Raw genomic sequence first — 12523 nt, 5'->3', positions numbered from 1 at the left:
ATAATTTAGCTCACTGTTAGCTATCCTTACACAAACCTTCAAGATACCTCAATTGTTCACTTAGCTTCTGACTAATCTCTAAGCATAATCAGATTCACAGAATATCTCAAATATCCATCAAAAAGTCTAATGAGGCCCATTAAAAGCATTTTCCATTAAGATGGCACCTAGCTAACATCTCGTTAGCACTGCTAATTAACAAGTTAGCCAAGATAGTTAAGTTACCATGAACTATTTTACTTCAGTAAAGAACTGGAAAAACATCTTCAAGATTATATCACTTCCCTTGATTTACTACTTAACATTTTTGTTGCTAAAATATTTTTTAAAGACTATTGCTCGGTCAAGATGTTCATAGGTAGTTGACAGAGTAAGTAGAGTAATGAGTATCATGGGACATGTATTTGTTAAATAGAACTTTATTGTGCCTATTCCTATAACTCGGGAATAATGTATGATCACAGAAGTCTCTTATTTTTATGAGTTGATTTAAGCCACAGGGAGAAAACCAACAGCACCAGTGCATTAGTAATATGATTCAGGGCACAAGCAAGCCAAATAGGCTCCGCTGCATGCGCCAGCTGTGCCTCTCAGTATACCCATTCTCACTCCAAATAACATAATATGGGTCAGCCCAGGACAGAGTCGCTTTTTTTTTTGCCAGCACAGCCTCTTCTAAACTTCTCCAGAATCTCCACATCTGTCTGACTGGAGACACATTGCAACTCTACATGAACAATCTGTGACAGTAACTCTTTAATATTAGCAGTAGCTTACTTACCCAAGTGATGGGGCACAAATGGCTTGATCAAAAAGCTAAAATGTATTAGTATCAAAGGTTTGTCTAGTAATGTTGTTACACAGCATTGCGCCTTGATAATCTATAATAAGTCCATACAGTTTTGCCTGTAGCTCATCAATTTGGAACCCTTATGTAATGGGAATCTGTCCCCTCTAGTAAAAAAGAGCCTGGCAGTAAATTTTGTTTTGCTCACAGTTTGCACACTGACCCATTGAATTTCACTTATTAAATGCAGATTGGACAGAGGTGATTCATATGGAAACTTGCTTTTGTCTTTGAGAAACATGTCTTTGAGGGCCCACAATGGCTTTCAAAACAATACAGTTTCTGTCCTCAGTTTCACTTCCCATGGCCTTTCAAAGCATTCTTGTTAAGAAGTGGTTAATTTAAGAAATGTGTAATATAAGTCTTCAGAGGTTAGTCTTTGTTTTGTCCTGGCTGTCCCTTCTGGGGTAAAGATGGTAGTTTGTTTTTCTTTGCTTTAATGGTCAAATTAGCTTAAACTCACAGTGTAGGCAAATCCAACAGAGCCCCGGGGCATCCTTTTGCTAGAACACACCATTTTCTCTCTCCTTATCACAATAATGGTTTGATGACATGAGTGTTATTTCTTTGGCTGCTTGTGGCTATTGCCACAGAACAAACAAATCTATTCACCATGACAGAAGAACTCTAAAGTAGCATGAAGTACCCTGGACTCCATACAGCAAATGTTACCATATTATCAATATCATTCCTGTTGATGGAATGGTCCTGTGCACAGACAGCACATCACATCTTTCCCATTGTGACCAGAAAAAACAGGAACAACGAGATGAAGAACATACCTTGACAGACGAATTATAGCTTTAATGAAAGACGTGTCTTCCCAAGCACTTATTTCAGATAGTGCCTCTTGCAGCTGGCATTTTATAAGTTCTAAGTCCCATTAGCCCAATTACTGAACTTAATGGGAAGCTGAGTTGACATAAAAAAAATGTAAGTTCATGACAAGAGAGTATCATTTTAAAGACTAGAATAATGTGAGCCAAATACATGTAGGATTTGTGATTCTATTTAAACAGGAAAAACACCCCTGACACTGTAGTCTCATTAATAATTATACATACAGGTAATTAAGAAATTTATGTTGTTATTTTTCAAATTCACTAGTATCGGCGTAAAACATGCAGGAAAAAAGGAGGAAGCAAACACGAGTCTCCAACCTTTTAAGGAAACTGAACATGAAAGTGCACTAATGATAACAAAAGAAAGCTATCAGTGACCGTCAAGCGATAATAAAACAAAAAGGGCTTATAAAGAGCACACCATAATAATATAACAACCTCCGGTTGGTGTGGTGAATGAAGCACAAGACACCACCTGAGTGAGGTGTGGCAACAAATTGAAACAGTCAGAACATGCGGGACAAAGGACAAAACATAAACACAAAGGCTACTGGTGGCAGGGTTAGGGTTAGAGTCACAACTAGATTATACCTCAATTGCTCAAGTTGTACTCAGTCATAATTGTACAGTGCATCCGGAAAGTATTCACAGTGCTTCACTTTTTCCACATTTTGTTATGTTACAGCCTTATTCCAAAATGGATTAAATTCATTTTTTTCCCTCAAAATTCTACGCACAATACCCCATAGTGAAAAAGTGAAAAATGTTTGTTTGGAATTGTTGCAAATTTATTAAAAATACAAAAACAAGAAAATCACATGTACATAAGTATTCACAGCCTTTGCCATGACACTCAAAATTGAGCTCAGGTGCATCCTGTTTCCAATGATCATCCTTCAGTTGTTCCGACAACTTCATTGGAGTCCACCTGTGATAAATCCAGTTGATTGGACATGGTTTGGAAAGGCACACACCTGTCTATATAAGGTCTCATAGTTGACATTACATGTCAGAGCACAAACCAAGCCATGAAGTCCAAGGAATTGTCTGTAGACCTCCGAGACAGAATTGCATCGAGGCATAGATCAGGGGAAGGGTACAGAAAAACTTCTGCAGCATTGAAGGTCCCAATGAGCACACTGGCCTCCATCATCCATAAATGAAAGAAGTTTGGAACCAACAGCACTCTAGAGTGGCCAGACAGAAGCCACTCCTCAGTAAAAGGCACAAGACAGCCCAACTGGAGTTTGCTAAAAGGCACCTGAAGGACTCTCAGACCATGAGAAACAAAATTCTATGGTCTGATGAAACAAAGATTGAACTCTTTGGCCTGAATGCCAAGCGTCGTGTCTGGTGGAAACCAGGCACTGCTCATCACCTGGCCAATACCATCCCTTCAGTGAAGCATGGTGGTGGCAGCATCATGCTGTGGGGTTGTTTTTTGGCACCAGGAACTGTGAGACTAGTGAGGGATGAGGGAAAGATGAATGCAGCAATGTACAGAGACATCCTTGAAAAAACCTGCTCCAGAGCGCTCTGGACCTCAGACTGGGGCGAAGGTTCACCTTCCAACAGGACAATGACCCTAAACACACAGGTAAGATAACAAAGGAGTGGCTTTGGGACAACTCTGTGAATGTTCTTGAGTGGCCCAGCCAGAGCCCAGACTTGAACCCAACTGAACATCTCTGGAGAGATCTGAAAATGGCTGTACCCTGACGCTCCACATCCAACCTGATGGAGCTTGAGAGGTTCTGTAAAGAAGAATAGGAGAAACTGTCCAAAAATAGTTGTCAAGCTTGTAGCATCATACTCAAAAAGACTTGAGGCTGTAATTTCTGCCACAGGTGCTTCAATAAAGTATTGAGCAAAGGCTGTGAATACTTATGTACATGTGACTTTTTTTTTTTTTGGTTTATTATTTTTAATAAATTTGCAACAATTCCAAACAAACCTTTTCTACTTTGTCATTATGGGCTATTGTGTGTAGAATTTTGAGGGAAAAATGAATTTAATCCATTTTGGAATAAGGCTGTAACATATTAAGACAAATGTAAGCATGCTTTTAAGTGACAATTCCCTTTAAAATATATCACTAAATTGGGAGTCTTGGATTTCTTAAAAAAAATAAAGGCTTTGTGTGGTCAACCATGCCTCACCAATTTACATTCATGACATTTACATATTTTGCAATACCTTCACCGTTGCAATAAATTACTAAGCACAGACCTAAGTATCCTACTGAGCATATAAGAACATACTATTATTATAACAGAATTTAATTCCAGTCATCATGGTTACAATAAAAAAATTACAGTTATTTAATAGTATATGCAGGTCATTATAGTGTGTGTGTGTGTGTGTGTGTGTGTGTATATATATATATATATATTATAGCTTTATGTGTACTGACTAGTATGCTGATGGAATTTGTGTAGTGATAGATATGCATAAGGTCACATGCCCTTGGGCAGGGAAGTCATTGCCAGTAGTCAGGGTCAAGGACCATTAATGTGATCACACGAACAGTAATTTTTGAAAAGATTATATGTTGTATGAAGAATTTCATCTTGAAGGGAAAATCAAAGCAAAAGACTTTGTATTATCTGATCTCTTTCCTGCACATAGAGCTCCAGATGCAGCTCATTTGAACATCCATTTAGCTTGATGTCAAACTTGTTTCCTATTAAGGCAGGAAGAGCTTGGAAAAATTAGCACTGTGACCCTCTCTTTTCCCAAACATACACATCTGGTGTTAAGAGAGATGAGTGAACTGTAAATCTGTTCATACAGAAGTGCATGCGTGTGTCCAGACTAACTGTCCAATAGAGCCCAGCTGCAGCAGACAACAAAAGCATGCTCATATAAAGTGATTCGAAAACAGGAAGAAGTGTTGGACAAAAGAATGTTATACTAAACTGGGGGACAGTGGAGGAGTTTCAGGGGCTATATTTTACAACAGTGCAGAGGAAAGTTGCAAACTTTATCAGAGTTAGACTATTTTTGATGGGTCGTTAGGTTCAGCCTGTCTTGCATATTCTAGGACAATGATCATCCCAACTGTCAGAGCTTTATCTTCTTTTCTAAATACACAATTATGCAAATGTCATCATGTATATAATTGCTAATGAGTAATGCTTGTGTTTGGGATTTTAGTTCAGACCGCTGTATTGGATTTCTGGGGTATTGAGTTCAACTATTGCATAGATGTATGTATGTATTCTCTCTGTGTGTCTTTAAATTTTTTGACTTGCTATGGAAGTGATGTAACTAGTGGTTCCACCGGGACTTCATGGAGAAAAGAGTACAGGAGAATAGGGAATCAGGTCAAACAAAAATAAAGCTATAGTCACTAACACAGGCAGTATGAGTCATGTTAGCCAAATCATTTAGCTTTTTGTTATACTAACCCTAAAAGTCACCACAGGACTGGTTTTCTTTTGTAAGACATTAAAAAGAGGCTCCTCTGAAATGCAGCAGCTTCAAGATGAACAAGTGAACTCTATGTCCATCATTACTGGACATGTACTGTAGCTGCACAATATTTGTTAACAATTTCAAGTAATCCTGTCAATATCAAGGCCATTTTCATTTTAGGCCATGGAAACTAAGCTTGTCTTGAACAATACAAATATTAACAGAAGTTCTTACATTAAACTCTACCAGTGACAATATTAGGATAAGCGACGTCACCCGAGGCTCATAAAATCTTTCATCTGTGAGCCATTAAAGAGAGGATTTTTTTCCCCTCACACAGGATAGAATTGACTTTCACATTCTTTTCCATTCTGTAGGAGTAGTGTTTATGTTACAAACAGGCTTATATATTACATTTCATTAAACAATGTTGGCTGAGTGATACAGCATGGTTTCGACCTGGTATGTAGCAGACAACAGTGAAAATGATGGATCATCCCCAGAACTTCCAAAGGCCAAATGCATGTGAATTAACTGCGTCAACACAGACAGCACTCTCTCTAGCAGTAGCAGTTCAGGGTATCACTAGGCTCCTCATCACCCCAAGTTGAAGAGCTAATCAAGCTAATCACTACTTCCTACTGTGCTCTATGCAGACTCTTTATTATTACTTTAATGGGGAGGCTATTGATGGATTTACATTTAAAATGCCTAAAGAACTGTTCCAGTGATGGTCCTATTTCCAGAATTCTGTTGAGTACTGCCTTTAAGCTTCCACCTGTGACCTTGACATGTCTTGCTTTGAAAATGCTGCCCCCTTTTTCTATAACTGATTCAGAATGAATAAAAATCGAATATCATGAAAATACCTGAGAAAGTGGTTCAATAATTCAACTCCTAAACTCCCCCCCCCCGCTATGTATCACCCTGTAGCCACTGATGAGTGGGCAACTCACTGTTTTTTATACTAGTATGACTGTAACTCATCAATACTTTGTTATATGGGTGTCTTCATGACTGCTCTTCTTTGCTGGAGAGAGAATGCGCCTGTCTGACTCAGCCTGGTCCGTACCAGAGGGCAGCGAGTGACATTGATGGACTGCCCCAAACTCTCCTACCCGTCTGTGGCTTCATCTACACATCTGTATCCCCATTGGGCCTCCATGTGAAGTTCATGTATGCTGGTCCATGTATTGCAATCACACAACCATATAGATGCTACATACTGAGAACAAAGAGAGACAAATTATGTGTGCATTCTCTGAAGTTAGATTGGTATGAATATTTCATCAGAGGGAATTAAATTTCACAAATGCTATATTAGGAAGCTCCATGTTTTGCCTGCTGGAATGCGCAATTAATTTAGCTAACAGCAAGTACACAATTTGCGGGGTGTGTTATGGTTGTCACATGTAAATAATATCTTCTCAGATTTTATCCATAAGATTTAGCAAATTATTTTTGTCTTTTTTACTTAAGATGAAGGAACATTCTCATGCCATATACTACATATGTACTGTTTATCAAGTAATGTTTATAGTTCTTCAGCAGTTTTGCAGATTCATTTCTCCAATGACTTATTTAATGTCATGAAATGTGGGGAACTATGCATAAAATTCTCATAATCATTGTTTAATTTCAAATTCATTCAATCCAGCATGTAGCACATGGTGCTTGCAACACCAAAGCCATGGGTCCTATTCGCAGGGACCACAAGTGTCCTAGTGATAAATATGTACGTTGCTCTGAGTAAGTGTTTGCCAAATGCCATAAACGTAAATCCAAATTCTGCTTGAATGCAGAACCAAAACAACAGTTTTGTCCCTTCCTGTCCTGTCTGGCCTGTATATATGGGAGAGATGAAGAATTGCCAGTAGCCTACTGCTGTTGTAGATCCTGCATAGATACAACAGAGATGCAGATTCATGAAACATGTGACAGGTACCCTTGTGATCCCCATGGAGGTTTCTCCAAGACTCTATTCTCATATATGTGTGGGTTTTTTATCCTAACTCCAATAGACACAAAGATTTGCAGCATCTTACAGGGCCACTAGGTCCTTTATAAGCTATGGGTAGCATATCAACTCATTCAAACAGTTTCATAGCAATATTAGCATTAAGCACCATTTTCACAGTAATGTGTAAATAATACAACTTTGCAGTGTTTAGTTACTTTGTGCACAGCTTTAGACTGCTGCATTATTCACAAGAAACCCTATGAACAAATGCTAGATTTTGTAGGGACAAAAATAGTACTACACTAGGTGGCTCAGAAGTTGGATGGAGAGCTACTTCACTGCAAACATTTTTATATGTACATATGGCAAAACCTTTTTAAAAAAAATGTGCTTAACAAAAGAGGTCCATTTCTAAAGTCAGTGGTCTATATTTTTATTCCTGACTGAATGTGTGTTCACCTGGGGCACCACACAGCCCAAACCAATCTGTGACACCCACATGTGACACAAACGTGTACACACACACACACACACACACACACACACACACACACACACACACACACACACACACACACACACAATGTACAAACAAATGTATACACCACTCCTGTACACTACATTTCCTCCCATCCCAAGACGACCTGCGAAATCTTTAGTTCATGCCCTTGATGACATTGCTTCCTCTGCTCCTCAATATGATCTCATGCCGGAAGCTCAGCATTCCAGCATTCAGCCTCCCTGAGAGAGGAGGCCTTTTGTTTCTGAGCACAGAGGGCCCCCTCAACAAACAGCCGGGAGATTTTCTCACCCTGCCAAGCAACGACAGAGAGAGCAAGAGGAATGAATAGAGAGGAGGGGGGAGTGGCAGCGTGAGACAGCAAGATGAAGCAAAAGCTTCTAAGACAAATAAAAGTATCATTTGTCATTAATTGCAATCTGGATGGCTGATGCTCATTTAGGCAAGTTATAAAATCTTGCACTGAAAGTAAACATTACTAAGTGTATGATCTTGGAAATGGTGAATATCATTAGAAAAAGTAGCAGGGTGGAGACATCACCATCCATATGGATACTATGTAAACTGACTGAGAATGCTGTGAACGAGACCTGCTTCCCATAAGTGGACTGGTCCCTGTGTTTAGGAAAACTGCAGAAATGTTTCCTTCCTTCCAGATGCAACCTAAACAAAGGTTGTTCTGATGGAGCAGCAGTGACCTCACTTCTTACATAGTGAGTGTCAGAGTGCATTTTTAAATTTCCATGCTGTGTGTTTTCTTAAATCCTGTTGCTACGGAGGGAGCCAGGCACAATGCCACCTCTGTGGAGCCAAAATGTCTGGCAAGTTGCGGAACAAGTGGTGATTTTTTACCTCACAGATCCTGTCAAGTTTAGAAATAAGACCCTCATCCATCACGTTCTCCCAAGCCTTGAGTACAAGACAAATTTTGTTCACAAGCACTCACTTAAACAATGTGCAAAGTGTTCTTTTGAGCTTTGATCCTTTTCTTTTGCAAAAAAGCTTTATTTAACGGATACATGTTATAGGAAATGTGTCTGGCTAAAACAAATGTTGCATTAAGATGCTGTGGTTTGTATGTGTTTGATCAGCACTACAGAGGAGAGATGAGGAGAGAAGCTGGCAGAAGCCTCGAGGAGTTGACTCCATCATGTGGATCATTCCGTGCAGATCTGTGGCAGGGGGTGAGATGGAGACAAGAGCACCCCCAAGACAAGGAGTAGGTGGTCAAGACTGAGACCAGAAAAATGTGAGTGAAATTTAAGACCACAAATATGAATTTAGATTGCAGCTATAAATCAAACCTGGCTAACACTAAGCCATTAAATTAAAAAAGTGATCTTATTTTTCATTTTTACAACAAGTAATAAATAATGCTCAAATACACACACAAAAAAAAGCAAAACACTTCTTCATTGCATCTCAAAATTTTAGTAACAGCTCACAAATATACATGAATACTGTAGAATACACTATTTAACATAACTTTATCTTAAAAATTTTAGTATTAATACTAGTTCAGATATTCTATGGTTCCGGCATGTCTTGGGACAAAATTTTAAGTCCCCAATAGTTGAGGCCAGTTTAAGAGTATAGGATCAGCTGAGTCCATGGAAAGACTGAAACAATTAATATGTGTTGTTGAGAATAGACTCAAGTGCTGCAGTTCTAAGGAGTAGGTTACTGCCTTTATATTAATACAAAATGCAGGGCTCTGGTAAGGCACCTCTACAGAAAAATGTTGGTATTTAATTATTAAAAAACAAAGATGAACCTGCTTTTTTCTCACTCCTTCTAGAATGGGACTTTTAGTGTAATCACAGTGTGTGGCATCATTTGGTTTGCACTACAAAACTCCAAAGTGAGCAACAGTGGCCAATCCCTGTTATTCATATTAATGCCATGACATAGTGCCTGAGGAATTTGGGTCAATAGAGCACATTGCATATCTTGGTTGCGTGCCATAGTGGAATAGCCAGATCAAGATTCCAGTTTTCCCTATTCTTTCTCTGAGCAAGTACAGCAATGCTTCAAAACATGTTCAGCAGAAACAACAAAAGCTTAAGCAACCTGCTTTGGCTCAGAGTAGTTCTTGCATGAGTATTCGCAAAGTGTGCTTAACTAACGTCAAATGAACAGTTTACTTCACATGGAAAAAGGGTGGTGCATCTAGAGTTAAAATATATTGGAAAAGCAGAGACAATAAACAATGGAGACAAGTTCTTCACTGAGGCTTTTTCTGTTTTGCTTTGTAAACCGGATGAGGCTGCAATGAAAAGCTGCTTTGTGTGAACTGAATCTTAACAAAAGTATTTAACTGCAAACTTAGTTTGTCCAAAATTTGGATGACTCCCAAAGTTTTTTCCTCATCTGTGTAATACGTGAAAAGTAGTCTTATGTTGTCCACTGTCATAATAAATGTTAAGATGAAGATATTGTCTATAAATTCTTATGGCATTTTATCTTATAATATTAAAGATCTTACATGATTTTAAAAATCTAAATTTGAAACCTGCCAACCAAAGAAATCGTTACTCTTCAAACCAATTGCAGACCTGACCATAGTATAGAGAGAGCTAGAGCCAGAGTGCGCACCGATAGGCCAGGAGCACAGTGTGCTGCCAGCAGTCTGAAACATAGGCTAAATAAGAACTTGCCACCTGCCAGACTGTCCTAGGCAATGATTGCAGATTATTTAACTGGGATTTATAAAACAGGAAGAGTAAGAACAAGAGCAAAAAGAACAAAAACATAATAATGAAAATGAAACAAGAACAAGGTGACTAATAATAATAAGAAAAACAACAAGAAGAGAAAAGATACTCTGAGCTGTAGAGAATTCTTTACAGCAATTTATGTATTCATCTATTCAAAAAAGGTCTTATTCAGTAAGCAGAGACAGTCTGCTAGGAGTTAAAGGTATTTCTCTCTCTATAGTGGATTCTGAATACTAATGATACCACTGAAACCAACAAGGTTTATGAACATCTTGCCTTGTTATAGGGTTAATAAGCACCCTTAGCCATTCAGCTGGATTGTATTCGGTGTCTGTGAAGCAGCTGCGTAATGGAGAATCCCAGTGCTCCCTATCGTCCTCCTCTCTCAGCATTTATGTGGTTTGAGTGGAGTGTCTCGCCGCCCCTCACTTCCCCCCTGCTCTCCCGCAGAACCAGTGCCAGCGTGTCCTCAGTTCACCTGAACGCCATACTGCAGTACTCCTACAGAACCACTGCCCCTCTTTCTGGCTCCTCCTTCAAAGCGCTTAACACACAGACATGCTCTCCTGCCACAGTCAGACTGTCACGCTCTCCTGCCACAGTCAGACTGTCATGCTCTCCTTCCACAGTCAGACTGTCATGCTCTCCTGCTACAGTCAGACTGTCACGCTCTCCTGCCACAGTCAGACTGTCACGCTTTCCTACCACAGTCAGACTGTCACGCTTTCCTGCCACAGTCAGACCGTCACGCTCTCCTGCTACAGTCAGACTGTCACGCTCTCCTTCCACAGTCAGACTGTCACGCTCTCCTGCTACAGTCAGACTGTCACGCTCTCCTGCCACAGTCAGACTGTCACGCTTTCCTACCACAGTCAGACTGTCACACTTCCTCTACGTGCATGTATTCCACAGTTGGAATGCGCCAGGGCTGCTATAATAAGCAGGCTTCATGTGCTGATACTTTTTCTCAGATTATGGTTAAGTTTAATGCATTTAGCACAGTCAGTGCAAAAGTAAGCATAATGTTCAACCAAAAGCAAAATGTCTTTTTGGGCTATACTTTTTGGCAAAAGTATAATGGACAAATCAGTCAGGTCTTAATCTCTCTTTTTGTTTGAAGTGAAATGTTTTAAATAGGTAACATTATAATCTGATATTTTGGTTTAATAATAACTAATTTCTATTTCTCATTTCTCATTCTGTTGTCCTTCAGGGCTCGGTGGAATAACTGCGTGTGTGTTTGTGTGTGTTTGTGTGTGTGTGTGTGTGTGTATGAGCATACACATGCAAGTGGAGTGAGTTAACAGAGCATCTGGGTGGCGCTGAAGGAGCTGCATACCTCATCACCAAGACGAACTCTCTGACCCACTCTCAGCCACGCCTTCCTTCCAGACCAGACATTTACACGCACACAATGCACCAAAAGGAGGGAGGAGAGAGAGAGAGAGAGAGAGAGAGAGAGAGAGAGAGAGAGAGAGAGAGAGAGAGAGAGAGAGAGAGAGAAAGAGAGAGAGCGACGCAAAGGTCCCCTGCTGGCCAGATGTGGAGCTACATCTGTGTGTCTAGCTTTTCTTTTCTCTCCTTTTTTTGCATGCCGTATGCTCTGTAAATTGATATAGGCCATGTCTTTAAAAACATACGTCAATATGAAAGATGAAACATTGCTGCTGATGTTCTCTCACTTCTTTTCAGTGGTTATTTCTGTAGTTTTCTGTCTCTGTTTCAGTTACACGTATACACATGCACGTGTGAACACACACATGCATATACACACCCTGATCCATTATGGGGGGAAAAAAAAACATTTGTTTTTTAAAGCCCCTAGATGTCCACATGTTTACTGAGTAGTGACCATGACAAGTGTTCATTCTGATATGGAAAATTAAAGTTTGCCTATGCAAACCTCTGTTGATGGAACTGTAGATTGCTGCTAGATCTTAATGCTCTGTGTGTCACAGAACATCAGGGTCTGTCTGTCTGTTTCAGTGCCAGTGTACCATTCCAGAACAGAGTGTTCCCTAGCTTCAAAGGAAGCGAGCACTGGGGGAGAGGGGCTTTTCTTTGATCTGCTAACATTACAGCTAACATTACAGCGCATGCGTGTGTGTGTGTGTGTGTGTGTGTGTGTGTGTGTGTGTGTGTTGTCGTCTACTTATGTTGACACACAACATCATGGTATTCCATCACTGACAACTGAAAAGTTGGCTTTAATTGTGGTCA

At 39.7% G+C, this 12523-nt stretch overlaps 1 long non-coding RNA gene across 1 annotated transcript; it reads left to right on the top strand.

Annotated features, from left to right (window-relative positions):
* The first annotated feature begins 8537 nt into the window (after window positions 1-8537).
* LOC113582574 lies at window positions 8538-11966 on the top strand. The gene is made up of 2 exons (XR_003411171.2): window positions 8538-8835; window positions 11517-11966. It is a non-coding gene; the product is annotated as an uncharacterized LOC113582574 (long non-coding RNA).
* The last annotated feature ends 557 nt before the right edge of the window (window positions 11967-12523 follow it).

Source organism: Electrophorus electricus, chromosome 2, assembly GCF_013358815.1.
Source record: "Electrophorus electricus isolate fEleEle1 chromosome 2, fEleEle1.pri, whole genome shotgun sequence".
In the NCBI taxonomy this organism is placed as follows: Eukaryota; Metazoa; Chordata; class Actinopteri; order Gymnotiformes; family Gymnotidae; genus Electrophorus; species Electrophorus electricus.
This window is presented reverse-complemented; position numbering and strand designations above follow the sequence as displayed.